The sequence below is a fragment of the Stigmatopora argus genome, chromosome 4, assembly GCF_051989625.1.
Source record: "Stigmatopora argus isolate UIUO_Sarg chromosome 4, RoL_Sarg_1.0, whole genome shotgun sequence".
NCBI classification, from domain to species: domain Eukaryota; kingdom Metazoa; phylum Chordata; class Actinopteri; order Syngnathiformes; family Syngnathidae; genus Stigmatopora; species Stigmatopora argus.
This window is the reverse complement of record NC_135390.1, coordinates 6487012-6502596: the sequence shown is the minus strand read 5'-3', so window position 1 is coordinate 6502596 and position 15585 is coordinate 6487012.

Sequence of the window (15585 nt, the reverse complement as noted above, 5' to 3'; positions counted from 1 at the left end):
ACGAATGAAAAAAACAAACAAATAATTGCCTCTTGAAGAGTACTGCAAATATATTTATTTATTCAAACACTATTCGACATTTGTTCATTTTACTTGCTATATTCATTTCCGTATTGTTTGCCTCATTCACCAAATAAAATGTGACTATTTGAATAAGATATATATAGGAGGTCCCCACTTCTTTCCTGTAGCAAGGCAATCGTTGCGGATAAGTTATTGCGGCCATAGTACAGCTGCATTGTGAAATTCAATTTTTGTGTGAGCCACGTGTGTCCTTAACGGGTTAACTGGTGGGCAAGCATCAGACTGCCTATTGGCATACAGAAGAATAAAAAAGCATATGATTGAGGAAGGTCTGGATCAAACCTTCTCGAAGGCATCATAGAGCTCTCAAGGACAGACATCTGCTTTAATTGTTCTGAATTAATTGACTGAATATAATTACTTTAGGTGTTTATTGCTTTCTTTCATGCAGTCTTTCATACAAGAGAATTAAAAATCGGTAAAAGAGAAAGCCAAGTGCGACTATCTTCACCTCAAACATTTTTCTCTTCACTACCCACAGATAATTATTTTCTGAGCAACCATTGATATCCCCCCCATTTGTCTATCATAGCTATGTAGTTTATATATCATTGTTGCAGCTCACCACACTGTAAATTTGTTATTGCAGCTTAGGTCTAACACTTGCCATCTCGTAAACTCTTAGGGGGCATTTCAACAAAAACAGCAGCGGGGCATTATTTGTGAGCGGATTCGCAACTGGCGTGAAAGTGCTTTGCTCAATTGCCTTTGACAGTTGGATTTGCTTTGCAGCTGTACTTTGAAATGGTTAATTTCGTCTCTCCCTACGTTAAAGACTGTTATTCACAAGCATTTATTGTAGCAATCTATTGTTTCATTCCGAAAATGGATGACCTTCCTTTTCACTTTATTCCCCAGAGTGAGACATCCCTAGTACTCTGTCCCAAGGGGTGCACATACAGTCGATTACAATGTTTCCACAGAGACCAACAGTGTGGAGTCTTCAACACACACATCCCTGTTAACGAGATTTTTGCTCAGCCACACCTCAAAGCAATGCTCGGCGGCGCTATTTAATCACAATAGAAACAAAGATTGAACGGTTTCGAGAGATGAAAAATACAACAAATGAGCACTTTCTGTTCTGTAATCCCTGATGCCACCTCCGCCGGTCTACTCCGTGGCCCTTTTGTGCTTGTTAGCAAAAGTCTCCAAACACAGGCAACATCTAAATAGCCTGCCATTGACTTATGATGTTAGCGCTTGTCCTGGAAGCTCTTAAAGGCATCTCCCAGGACTCCTAGCTGTCAGGCCTGCTGCCTTAAGCTCATTTGCAGACAAGAAGAGAACTGAAGCCTGTTATTGCCACTAAACAGGCTTTTCCAATAGATGCAAGCACAATACAGTCAAGATCATCACGGGGAATTTAACTGATTAGGTCAGCCTAACAAAAAATAGAATACACACAGATTTTCATCCAAATTACATGCAACTGTACCTACTTTTTAACCTAAAAAATAACAGTTGACTCTAAACATTCTCTTCCAATTTTAATGACCCATTTGATAGTTTATAATTAATCATTGGTGGAGATGACACATATAGATGAACACATTATTGGTTTTGCTCTCTGTATCTTCACAAGGGAAAAGGCAATTTTAGCCCAGTAGCAAATGCAGCTTCGGAGAAGTGCAAAATATTTTTCTTCTTGTTGTGCGGATTTTACCTTTTTTGTCTTTTTTTTGCTGTGTAGACATGTTACGTCAGTCACATTCAGTCAACTGTGCTCCTGAAAAAGTGGTGTTGTCAGCAGAAAATCAAGTGAGCCCCAACAAAAAAACATTTTAAATCAGCGCTTCAGGAATGAAGAACAGATACATTTTTCACACATTAATTCATAGTAATTTCTGCTCAACCCCAGTATAAAGTATTACTGGAAAAATCAAAAGTTATAGCATACAGTAATGATTTTGTACATAAATAGAATTTTGAAAAATCCAAGTACCGTATTTCCCGGACTATAAGTCGCACCTGTGTATAAATCGTACCAGCAAAATAATGCACACTGGAAAACAAACGTCGCACTGGAGTATATAAATGTAGGGAGGGGAAAATTTTCATTTGATCAGAAACCAAGAATAAAAATACTTAAAATTAAAAATAGTTAAATGGGGAACAACAGCCCTTCTCACAACCATGTTTGTTTAACCGCATTTAATATGCCAATGCCCTTTCCTTGTCTTGAGAAACAGACTGGCAGGCCATCAGAATTCCCAAAAGCGATAATTACAGTCGCTCCCTAGCACTGCTCTGCCGTTTTGCAAACACCTGGCAAGTTGCCCCGGTGAGTGACCTTTCTGCCTGAAAAAGGCAATCTAAAGCTGTCATGGGACATAAACAATAGACTGGAATTACGATGCAAAGATTTCCAATGGCAGTTTCCTGAATCACCCTGATATGCCATTAATGCCTCAGAGGGCATATACTTTGTCTAGATTTTGTAGGGCATTGCCCCCCCGCTCTTACTTATCATCATCCTCTCAGCATCCCACCTCTACATGAGATGCCTCATTTTCTCTAATGTGGATTTATGATGCTGTACAGTAGATGTTCTGGAAGCAAGCCTCCCATTGAGCTATATACCAAGTAATGAAGACGGATCTGAGCTGACAGCACCGCAGTCTTTCTGAGGCTAGCTCAGCCTTGTGCCGTTCACTACATGTGCTTGAGGAGCGGTCTTGATGAAAAGTAACGTGGCAAGAAACAGCATGATGAGACAGGTTCCATTTGCAACTGTATATTTAATGCATCAAACAATACAGGGAGAATACAATTTGTGAAAAGAGTGCTATTTCTGTTTACAAAATGACTATAGCTGAGGCTCTAAAGTGTTCAAATTATACTTAACTGAACTTTTTGGGGTTATCTTTACGAACGTATGTTTCTAGAAAAAGAGGTTTTTACTACTTAAAAGTATTAATAAAAATAAACAATTGTGGATTTTTATGTAATTATAAAATCGATGACCAACTTTTCTAAAATGAAAAATACTACGTATAATCTAGTATATCTGCCCAATGTGTGGAACTAAAAATATTTTGTACATACTGTCTCTACTATTCAATAGGCTACCCATGATAAACTTCCAGTTCATTTCTGTTAGGAAATTGCAACAATACTATTTTTCGGTTTTGGAATGGAGGTCGGACTTGAATAAATCCCAACACAATAGTTCACTCGCCTGACTTCAGTGCGGACAAGAGTGGGATGGATTCCAACTCGGTGGTGGTAGGATTGTAAGTACGAATGGTTGTCTGTCAATCAGTATATCGTTTATAAATTGTTGTTGCATGCAGAGAGACTCTCTCTATATGCCCTACAACTGACTGGCGAACAGTCTAGTGTGTAATTGCGAAAGTGTTAGCAAGCAGTGTCACTGGCAACAAACGATGAGACATGCTTGATAATACTATCAGATCAACGTTCCACTGTCTCGGGCAGCTTCTGCAGTAGAGACTGAACCTCATCTCATCTCATTTTCTGACCGCTTTATCCTCATTAGGGTCGCTGGGGGTGCTGGAGCCAATCCCAGCTGTCTCCGGGCCAGAGGCGGGGGCACCCTGAATCGGTGGCCAGCCGATCGCAGGGCACAAGGAGACATACAACCATTCACGCCCACAATCATACCTAGGGGCAATTTAATGTGTCCAATCAGTCTACCATGCATGGCTTTGGTATAAGGGAGGAAACCGGAGTACCCGGAGAACACCCATGTGGGCCCGTTGAGAACATGCAAACTCTGATGGGCCGATAGGGTCACGGGGGGGTTCTGGAGCCAATCCCAACTGACTCCGGGCCAGAGGCGGGGGACACCCTGAATCGGTAGCCAGCCAATCGCAGGGCACAAGGAGATGGACAACCATGCACACTCACACCCATACCTAGAGTCAATTTAGAGTGTCAAATCAGCCTATCATGCATGTTTTTGGAATGTGGGAGGAAACCGGAGTACCCAGAGGAAACCCACGCAGGCCCGGGGAGAACATGCAAACTCCACACAGATGGACATGATCTGGATTTGTACCGAGGACCCTAGAGCTGTGAGGCCGACGTGCTAACCACTCGCCCCACCCGGCCGCCCAGAGACTGAACCATGCCTCTGTTAATCTAATATTGACAGATGGACTACCCAAAAGCATATAAAAACTGATAAAGGTTGATTAATTGTATTAGAATGCTCATATGATACAAGCTAATGGTTGTGTGCATATTTGTCTCTTTAATGAACTGATATTTTGACATTCCTGGTGAGAATATTGCCAGTAATCTGTTTGTGCACCTCAAACATTTTTCTCTTCACTACCCACAGATAATTATTTTCTGAGCAACCATTGATATCCCCCCCATTTGTCTATCATAGCTATGTAGTTTATATATCATTGTTGCAGCTCACCACACTGTAAATTTGTTATTGCAGCTTAGGTCTAACACTTGCCATCTCGTAAACTCTTAGGGGGCATTTCAACAAAAACAGCAGCGGGGCATTATTTGTGAGCGGATTCGCAACTGGCGTGAAAGTGCTTTGCTCAATTGCCTTTGACAGTTGGATTTGCTTTGCAGCTGTACTTTGAAATGGTTAATTTCGTCTCTCCCTACGTTAAAGACTGTTATTCACAAGCATTTATTGTAGCAATCTATTGTTTCATTCCGAAAATGGATGACCTTCCTTTTCACTTTATTCCCCAGAGTGAGACATCCCTAGTACTCTGTCCCAAGGGGTGCACATACAGTCGATTACAATGTTTCCACAGAGACCAACAGTGTGGAGTCTTCAACACACACATCCCTGTTAACGAGATTTTTGCTCAGCCACACCTCAAAGCAATGCTCGGCGGCGCTATTTAATCACAATAGAAACAAAGATTGAACGGTTTCGAGAGATGAAAAATACAACAAATGAGCACTTTCTGTTCTGTAATCCCTGATGCCACCTCCGCCGGTCTACTCCGTGGCCCTTTTGTGCTTGTTAGCAAAAGTCTCCAAACACAGGCAACATCTAAATAGCCTGCCATTGACTTATGATGTTAGCGCTTGTCCTGGAAGCTCTTAAAGGCATCTCCCAGGACTCCTAGCTGTCAGGCCTGCTGCCTTAAGCTCATTTGCAGACAAGAAGAGAACTGAAGCCTGTTATTGCCACTAAACAGGCTTTTCCAATAGATGCAAGCACAATACAGTCAAGATCATCACGGGGAATTTAACTGATTAGGTCAGCCTAACAAAAAATAGAATACACACAGATTTTCATCCAAATTACATGCAACTGTACCTACTTTTTAACCTAAAAAATAACAGTTGACTCTAAACATTCTCTTCCAATTTTAATGACCCATTTGATAGTTTATAATTAATCATTGGTGGAGATGACACATATAGATGAACACATTATTGGTTTTGCTCTCTGTATCTTCACAAGGGAAAAGGCAATTTTAGCCCAGTAGCAAATGCAGCTTCGGAGAAGTGCAAAATATTTTTCTTCTTGTTGTGCGGATTTTACCTTTTTTGTCTTTTTTTTGCTGTGTAGACATGTTACGTCAGTCACATTCAGTCAACTGTGCTCCTGAAAAAGTGGTGTTGTCAGCAGAAAATCAAGTGAGCCCCAACAAAAAAACATTTTAAATCAGCGCTTCAGGAATGAAGAACAGATACATTTTTCACACATTAATTCATAGTAATTTCTGCTCAACCCCAGTATAAAGTATTACTGGAAAAATCAAAAGTTATAGCATACAGTAATGATTTTGTACATAAATAGAATTTTGAAAAATCCAAGTACCGTATTTCCCGGACTATAAGTCGCACCTGTGTATAAATCGTACCAGCAAAATAATGCACACTGGAAAACAAACGTCGCACTGGAGTATATAAATGTAGGGAGGGGAAAATTTTCATTTGATCAGAAACCAAGAATAAAAATACTTAAAATTAAAAATAGTTAAATGGGGAACAACAGCCCTTCTCACAACCATGTTTGTTTAACCGCATTTAATATGCCAATGCCCTTTCCTTGTCTTGAGAAACAGACTGGCAGGCCATCAGAATTCCCAAAAGCGATAATTACAGTCGCTCCCTAGCACTGCTCTGCCGTTTTGCAAACACCTGGCAAGTTGCCCCGGTGAGTGACCTTTCTGCCTGAAAAAGGCAATCTAAAGCTGTCATGGGACATAAACAATAGACTGGAATTACGATGCAAAGATTTCCAATGGCAGTTTCCTGAATCACCCTGATATGCCATTAATGCCTCAGAGGGCATATACTTTGTCTAGATTTTGTAGGGCATTGCCCCCCCGCTCTTACTTATCATCATCCTCTCAGCATCCCACCTCTACATGAGATGCCTCATTTTCTCTAATGTGGATTTATGATGCTGTACAGTAGATGTTCTGGAAGCAAGCCTCCCATTGAGCTATATACCAAGTAATGAAGACGGATCTGAGCTGACAGCACCGCAGTCTTTCTGAGGCTAGCTCAGCCTTGTGCCGTTCACTACATGTGCTTGAGGAGCGGTCTTGATGAAAAGTAACGTGGCAAGAAACAGCATGATGAGACAGGTTCCATTTGCAACTGTATATTTAATGCATCAAACAATACAGGGAGAATACAATTTGTGAAAAGAGTGCTATTTCTGTTTACAAAATGACTATAGCTGAGGCTCTAAAGTGTTCAAATTATACTTAACTGAACTTTTTGGGGTTATCTTTACGAACGTATGTTTCTAGAAAAAGAGGTTTTTACTACTTAAAAGTATTAATAAAAATAAACAATTGTGGATTTTTATGTAATTATAAAATCGATGACCAACTTTTCTAAAATGAAAAATACTACGTATAATCTAGTATATCTGCCCAATGTGTGGAACTAAAAATATTTTGTACATACTGTCTCTACTATTCAATAGGCTACCCATGATAAACTTCCAGTTCATTTCTGTTAGGAAATTGCAACAATACTATTTTTCGGTTTTGGAATGGAGGTCGGACTTGAATAAATCCCAACACAATAGTTCACTCGCCTGACTTCAGTGCGGACAAGAGTGGGATGGATTCCAACTCGGTGGTGGTAGGATTGTAAGTACGAATGGTTGTCTGTCAATCAGTATATCGTTTATAAATTGTTGTTGCATGCAGAGAGACTCTCTCTATATGCCCTACAACTGACTGGCGAACAGTCTAGTGTGTAATTGCGAAAGTGTTAGCAAGCAGTGTCACTGGCAACAAACGATGAGACATGCTTGATAATACTATCAGATCAACGTTCCACTGTCTCGGGCAGCTTCTGCAGTAGAGACTGAACCTCATCTCATCTCATTTTCTGACCGCTTTATCCTCATTAGGGTCGCTGGGGGTGCTGGAGCCAATCCCAGCTGTCTCCGGGCCAGAGGCGGGGGCACCCTGAATCGGTGGCCAGCCGATCGCAGGGCACAAGGAGACATACAACCATTCACGCCCACAATCATACCTAGGGGCAATTTAATGTGTCCAATCAGTCTACCATGCATGGCTTTGGTATAAGGGAGGAAACCGGAGTACCCGGAGAACACCCATGTGGGCCCGTTGAGAACATGCAAACTCTGATGGGCCGATAGGGTCACGGGGGGGTTCTGGAGCCAATCCCAACTGACTCCGGGCCAGAGGCGGGGGACACCCTGAATCGGTAGCCAGCCAATCGCAGGGCACAAGGAGATGGACAACCATGCACACTCACACCCATACCTAGAGTCAATTTAGAGTGTCAAATCAGCCTATCATGCATGTTTTTGGAATGTGGGAGGAAACCGGAGTACCCAGAGGAAACCCACGCAGGCCCGGGGAGAACATGCAAACTCCACACAGATGGACATGATCTGGATTTGTACCGAGGACCCTAGAGCTGTGAGGCCGACGTGCTAACCACTCGCCCCACCCGGCCGCCCAGAGACTGAACCATGCCTCTGTTAATCTAATATTGACAGATGGACTACCCAAAAGCATATAAAAACTGATAAAGGTTGATTAATTGTATTAGAATGCTCATATGATACAAGCTAATGGTTGTGTGCATATTTGTCTCTTTAATGAACTGATATTTTGACATTCCTGGTGAGAATATTGCCAGTAATCTGTTTGTGCACATCTATAAATACCCCAAATCCTTCCCTCTTCCTTTGTTTAATTTGAATTATACTCTACATTCACAATTGATCCGCTCAGTGGAGGCACATTGTAAGAATATTGCGAATTTGTAATCTGATAAATCCTGTCTCATATGAAAAAAACATGGTACGTATGTAGTATATATAAAAACATATTGGATACCTGAAAACAATCACACTCAAATGGTGGATAAGGGTAATGTTAGAATATTTAACTGGAATAATGACAAGTCGATGTTGTTCTGTTTGCAGGGAAGGGAACAGTCAAACTGCAGTTATTGAATTAACTGCTGCTATCTGCTTTTTTTCGGTTATCGGAAACTTGATCAGAACACGATAATGTCTTCTATCCTGAACTCATGGAAATTCTGTGATACCCTCTATACACCATCTATAACGCATAATACACATTGAGGAGTCTTCTTTTTTTAACAAACAGATTTTCCCATGGATCGTGTATACAAAGTGTCATTAACCCTTTCAAAATGGAAATCTACTACTTTGGTACTGAATAATATGAATTAATATGAATATCTGAGCGCATTGGTGGCGATATCTCAATACCATGTTTGCTAATGGCAGTTTGAATTTCATGTTATTTAAAATAGTTATATAAACACACTTCATGTTAATAATTTCCGACAATATACATTCATCCATTTATTCATTTTCTCTATCGCTTCTCCTCACAAGGGTTGCTGGAGCCTATCCCAGCTATTAACTATAAGCACCAGGCAGGGGACACTGAATCGGTGGCCAGCCAAATGCAGGGCACAAGGAAAATGACAACCATTCACGCTCACACTCATACATATGGGCAATTTAGAGTGTTCCACCAGCCTAACATGACCTGTTTTGGGGATGTGGGAGGAAACCCACGCGAGTCCAGGGAGAAAACCCTCGATCCTGTGAGGCAAACACACTCTTCTAGCAGGCTGTATAATTTCCAATAATAATCATAATAATAATCAACAATTACTGACATATGGAAAATACCAATGTGCAACACTTTATTTCTATAAATTCATTCAAGTGTTTTAATGTCTCATCACTTCTACAACATTCTTGGGAAGTCGCCATGTTCCAATACTGGTGAGCTATATTTAGAACAGAACCACAGGGCAGTCATGCAGCCTTCGGTGCGACAGTGGCCACCATTTATCTAACCCTTCATCTATTCTGTGCAACTCCATTTTATAACGTTATTACCCATGTGCTATGGACATTTAATGTGAGATATGCATATATATATGCATATATATATGCATATATATATATATATATATATATATATATATATATATATATATATATATATATATATATATATATATATATATATATATATATATATATATGCATATATATATATATATATATATATATATATATATATATATATATATATATATATATATACATACCTCACATTAGTATATAAAGAGTTATATCATGTGAGAATGATTCAAGCTCGGGGAGAACATGCAAACTCCACACAGTGAGTACCGACCTGGACTTGAACCCACTAACCACTCGCCCCACCGGGACGCCCAAAAACTTACAATATTTTAATAATAATTTCCTTTAGGATCCCCGCAGGAACGTTTATCTTCAGTTGAACATGCTGTATTCTCAAAATAAAAAGCACAATCAGTTAAATTGACCTAAACTAAATTCAATCCAGACAAACATCCTGCTAATTGAATTTTTTTTTAATATTATTTTTTTTAAGAATGATCAACATTCAAATTGATCCGACAGCCTTCTTTTTAAAAAAAAATGTATGATACAATTGCGGCGGCCCGGCGGCTGAGTGGCTAGCGCGTCGGCCTCACAGTGGGGGACCTGGGTTCAAATCCAGGTCGGTACAACCTGTGAGGAGTTTGCATGTTCTACCCGTTATACCTGTGGGTTTTCTCCGGCAACTCTGGTTTCCTCCCACATTCCAAAGACATGCATGGTAAGCTGACTGGACACTCTAAATTTCCCCTCGGTATGAGTGTGAGCGTGAATAATTGTTTGTCTCCTTGTGCCCTGCGATTGGCTAGCCACCAATTCAGGGTGTCCCCTGCCTCTGGCCCGAAGTCAGCTGGGATAGGCTCCAGCACCCCCCGCGACCCTAGTGAGCATAAATCTGTTCAGAAAATGAGATGATACAATTGCAGTGAGGTCAAATTTTGGGATAAAAAGATAATACTGTGTCTTGAAATGATTATACCTAGGTATCAAAGTGCAATATTTACATAAAGGGAGGGACATTAATTAACTTAATGATGAATTTATAACATGCAATCCACAATCTCCTTTGGTTGAACTATAAAACGCTTGCTAAACATGTAGTGCAGTAGAGGTTGCCAGTTATTAACCACCTCGGTGGCACAACGACAAACAGCAGGGGAATCGACAGCTTGAAGAAACTTGACTCTACCACCCAGTGAGACTTCTACAAGGTCACATGGTAAAAGACCCTATTTTAAATGTGTACTCTATAAAAACAAAATGCTCAGCTGTCATTGAAAAAAACAGGGTCCAAACCAAATATGACAGTTCTCTTACTGTCATGAATCTTTTAGGTTAGGGGAGTTCAACACCTTTTGGGCAATAACAATATGCAATATTTTAGATTGTGCAATATTTTAAAATTTTCCTTGCCCGGTTGTGTGGTTTTATATTACGTATTTATGTTTTTACTGAGAAACACACACTTTGTGGAGTAGCACTACTAATTTTGTTATACGCAGCTGTTGTATAATGACAATAAAGGCTTTTGATTTGATGATTGATTTGATTTTCGGAGGACAATCACAGCTCTACTTATGAAATTAATTAGTTCCAGAAGTTTTTCGTAACTGGGATGCTTTGTAAGTAGAGCAGTACTAGATACTGTAATTTGTTACATGGTCCTAAAAAAACCCCCAAAAAACCATCAACAACTAAGCCCTTGATCAAAATGTCCCACTTTTGTATGAAAGATGTGAGAAACAGACAAAAAATAAAGAAAATCATGTGATGGTTCACATCATGTAAAATGAGTGAGGTACCTATTCTATTCTCGAAATTTGGTGATTTTTTCTCCCAAAATTACTTCTGGTTCACGTTGCTTTAAAAATAAGCAACAAAACAACTTTAACCTTGTAATATTATGAATTCAATCCTGTAATAATACAATATGGACTTGTTTGTCATGTTTAAATTTTCATCTCATAATTTCTTTCGGGATATTACAATGCATGACTTCTTGGCATTGGCAAGGAATTTTTCACGGCTCAACTGACCATATCTCACGGCACAGTGGTCTATAGCAATCAGTGGAAATCTGTGACCTGGGCTGTCTGTCAGTGAATAAGTTAAACAAATGATGACTTTTGAACAGATTTCCACAGTCTTGAAAATTGTCCCTGAGAGGGTTAAGCCAATTACGAGAGAAAGCATATATCACCTGACACTCCACTTAACAGGCATCTCAAGAATGAAATGAAATTTTTATTTCCTTCTTTATTCGGCCTTGTGATGTTCTTCACCTGATGCCGCCACCCATTAACATGTAAATTATCCTGACTGTTCAAAAACGCATTGCTGAGTTGGCTGACTTGCAAATGAGCCAATTAGTGGTTATGTACATAAATGTTTGTCCAGGCTGCTGAGTATAATATGGCTAGATCAACAAAAAGGGAATAATAATAACTGTGGGAATAGGACACAATGTGAGCTGTGTGCAAGTGTGACACTTATCCTCTAGTTGAGTTATGCATCATCAGTGATAATTGGTCTGTGCACATGTACATGTACAAAATCTTGACATCTTATTATTAGTAGAGGTAAACTTGTACTTACCATGTCATTATTGCATTTAATAATGTTAGAATATTGCTAAAAGTTAAAGGCAATATTTTCATGCCAAAGGTTTCCACACATTTAATTTTGTCATTCGTTCATTCATTTTCCGTACCACTTATCCTCACAAGGGTTGCGGGGGGTGCTGGAGCCTCTCCCAGCCAACTATGAGCACCAGGCGGGGGACACCCTAAATTGGTGGTGAGCTTTACTTGTATTTAATTTTCTTTTACTTTTGATAGTTAGTACAAATGTATTGAATCATTATATCTTTTCTTGGGGCTCAGATTTTTTTTTTGCTTTTGATGTACACCCTTGTGAAATCTCAATAGCACACAATCTTCAACTGTAGTTTCTGTTTTTCAAAGTGTGTAAGCCAATCAGGCCTCATCATCCCAGACTCTGAGGGGGCATCATTATCTGTATTCATCATACTACATATCTTTCCATCTCACTTAGATTTTGCAAGTGTGCTTAATGTTGTGTGTTGCTAGTGAGGATGCACATGTCCAATTTAGCAGTTTCCGTCCGTGTAGGCTTCACTAAAGATTAGAATTGTTTTGAGTCACAAAATGGTAGTTATACTATGTACAGCAACTCCTTTTTCCTAGCCAACTCGTCTTTTTCTCTTTGTATGACATAAGAAGAGTTATTTCAGCAACAAAACACTCTGGCGGTGGAGTAGGGGAGAACGACTTGCGCCAGAGTCCAGCTCAAGACAGATACCTGGCAGTTGAAAATGTAATGTTCATGAAGTATTGTGTAATATGGGATTCATGTACAGAGATCAAATAACACTGGATATGTCTATTACCAACTACAAGCTACAAAGAAGAGTTAAAATGTCTGTCATTGCCCCAATTAATTAATTTAGCAATATAAACAGTCATAATAACATCAAATATTCAACATCAAACATCAGGTCTTTTTTCCAATTCATTCTGATAATGGCAGAGGCGTCCCAAAGCAACCTGCTATCCACGGCAAGATTTCATGGTGGTTTCATCGTGTTGCTACATGGGGGCTTTGCTATGGCTTACTGTCCCACAAATATATATATATATATGTATATATATATATATATATATATATATATATATATATATATATATATATATATATATATATATATATATATATATATAAATGTTAGAATAATGATTCAAACCTTTTAAATCATTATTAGTAATATTTAATTAAAAAAGGAAAAACATCTTTCAACAAACTCTGCGGCGAACTTGCAAGGAGATGCAATGTGACACCGTCTTAGCCCCCAGTGCATTCTAAATTCTAGTAACTGAATCATTGTATTTAATCGCGACATTCGAAAAACATGTTCATGTAATCAGTACAATAACACCTTCTGGTTTAGAAAAACAACAGTCTCAAAATGAAATGGTGTGACATCTCCCCAAAACAATGGTACATAATATTTTCATTATAAGGAAAACAAAGCATTCAAGCAGGATTATAATGTCAACAAAGCCGTATTTTCAAATCTGCTGGTGAAGCCCCGACATAACAGTCTCATTTGGTCCTGCTGGGAAAAAGTGTCCGTCTCTTTTCCCTTGCCCTTGAGAAGAGGACTGCGCAGGAAGAAGTCCATCCCATGACTTGATTTATAGCTTTACTACTTATTGAAAAATGCTTACAACACATATAGAATATTACCTAATAATTCTAACATTCCCTCCTTTTACTATATGTTTGTTATTCATTTTATGACAAATTCAAAATAACAGGGATATCACCGTTGGCTGTTTTAATTTTACCCGCTTAGGCTACTCGTTCGGCAGGTCTGAAAAACAGAAAACAAGATCATTTTCGTCCAATCCATCCTCGTAATTACCATGCTCCTGGAATTCACTGTTAGTGTCAGCACGTCTCAGTAGGGGATATAATTCATGCAATTTGGAATTTGTAGGGGCAATCGCAGTGGTTATAAGTCGGCTCATCAAAGATCTTAAGCAGGGAATAATACAACACCCACATAATGTCAAAATCGTAGCAAAAAGGGCTACCACAAATTAGGCCAAATCATTATTAGTGAGGCCACAAATCTGTCAGCGGACATTATTCTACTCCAGGATGCTTTGTCATCTTGCGGTTTAGGGTCTGCAGGCCATCGTTGGCCCTGGTGTGGGACCCAGTGGGGGGCGTGTTGTTGAGTGCAACATTTTCAAACGTTGCATACGCCCCCTGCTCCTTCAAGAAGCATTTCAACCGCTGCACGATCCTGGAACGCCGTCAGACTAGTGGCTGCCAGTTGTTCCTTTATCGCCACAAATCCCTGTTCAGTATAATTTCCAAGTTTTTGGACATTGTAATGCAGGTAATTTATCCAATCAACATTTTTGTTTGGAGTAATTAAAAGAAAAATATACTCCCAACCTGCTGCGATCTGATTAGCCAACTTATACTCATCCTCGTGGATGCCAATCGCATCAATGTATCACCCTCTCTCCATGCGACGCCGTCGCGAGGGGCCCGCCATCATACCGGATTTCTGTGCAGCCAATTGTATCTCCTCTACTGTAGATGGAAAAACAGACACTGGTAATAGCAGTGAGACCAAGGCACAAAGTCCTGCTGTCATTTTGACAGGAGTCGTATAATTTGTTTTGACCCCACCACCACCATAGGTCAGAACGTGGAATCAGGGGTGTAGTCTGTTTTAGGACGTGGGCACACCACGTCACATTTATCGCTCCCAGTGCCGGTCCGTGCCCTGTGAGGACTAAGCAGGTAAAATGATTAAACGCGACATGTGTTGAAAAGTTAGGCTTGTCCTTTGCTGCCGTTGTAACTGGGTAGACATTATTCCATTTCATACATTTTGGGCTTACATCTTTTGTCAATATCAATTCTTTGAAAAACGATACAGTATGTACAGATATTACAGTCTGGCAAAATTCGATTCAATCCAAGATCAATATATGAGTACAGTTCAATGAGCCTTTATGCCACAATAATTGGTATAAATTATTGTAATAAATATTGGTATAATTCTAATTATAAATTATTTCCTCTTTTGTGTAACACTTCTAAACAGAACTTGTAGTATGAGACCTTTATATAACACTAAAAATTTTGCATTATCCTTTACACAATCAGGGGTAATTTGCGCGGGTACTACTCTTAAGAGAGGTCGGCCCCCCATACATGTTATACAGGTTTGATACAGGTTTGATACAGGTTTGATTTATAATAGCTGCATTTTCCATCAACAATAACCAATTATTTCTTACCGCCTCCCGTTTGGGAACTCCCCGTTGCAGAAATGAATTCTCTGGTCATCTCAGATTTTAATTTTACTATGGCGGATCCGGGTGTTTCCATCTCTGACGACCTTCTTACCCATGGACTTAGGAAAAACGTCAGACAAAGATCCACAAGTTAATTTGTCAGTCTGAATTATGATTTGTAATGCCCCACCGTATGGGTTAATTTTATCGAAGGCCTGATGGTTTTTTGCACACGTGTGTCATCCAAGCTTGCCAATCTAGACCAGTTTCTGCAACAAGGTTTCCCCAATCTGT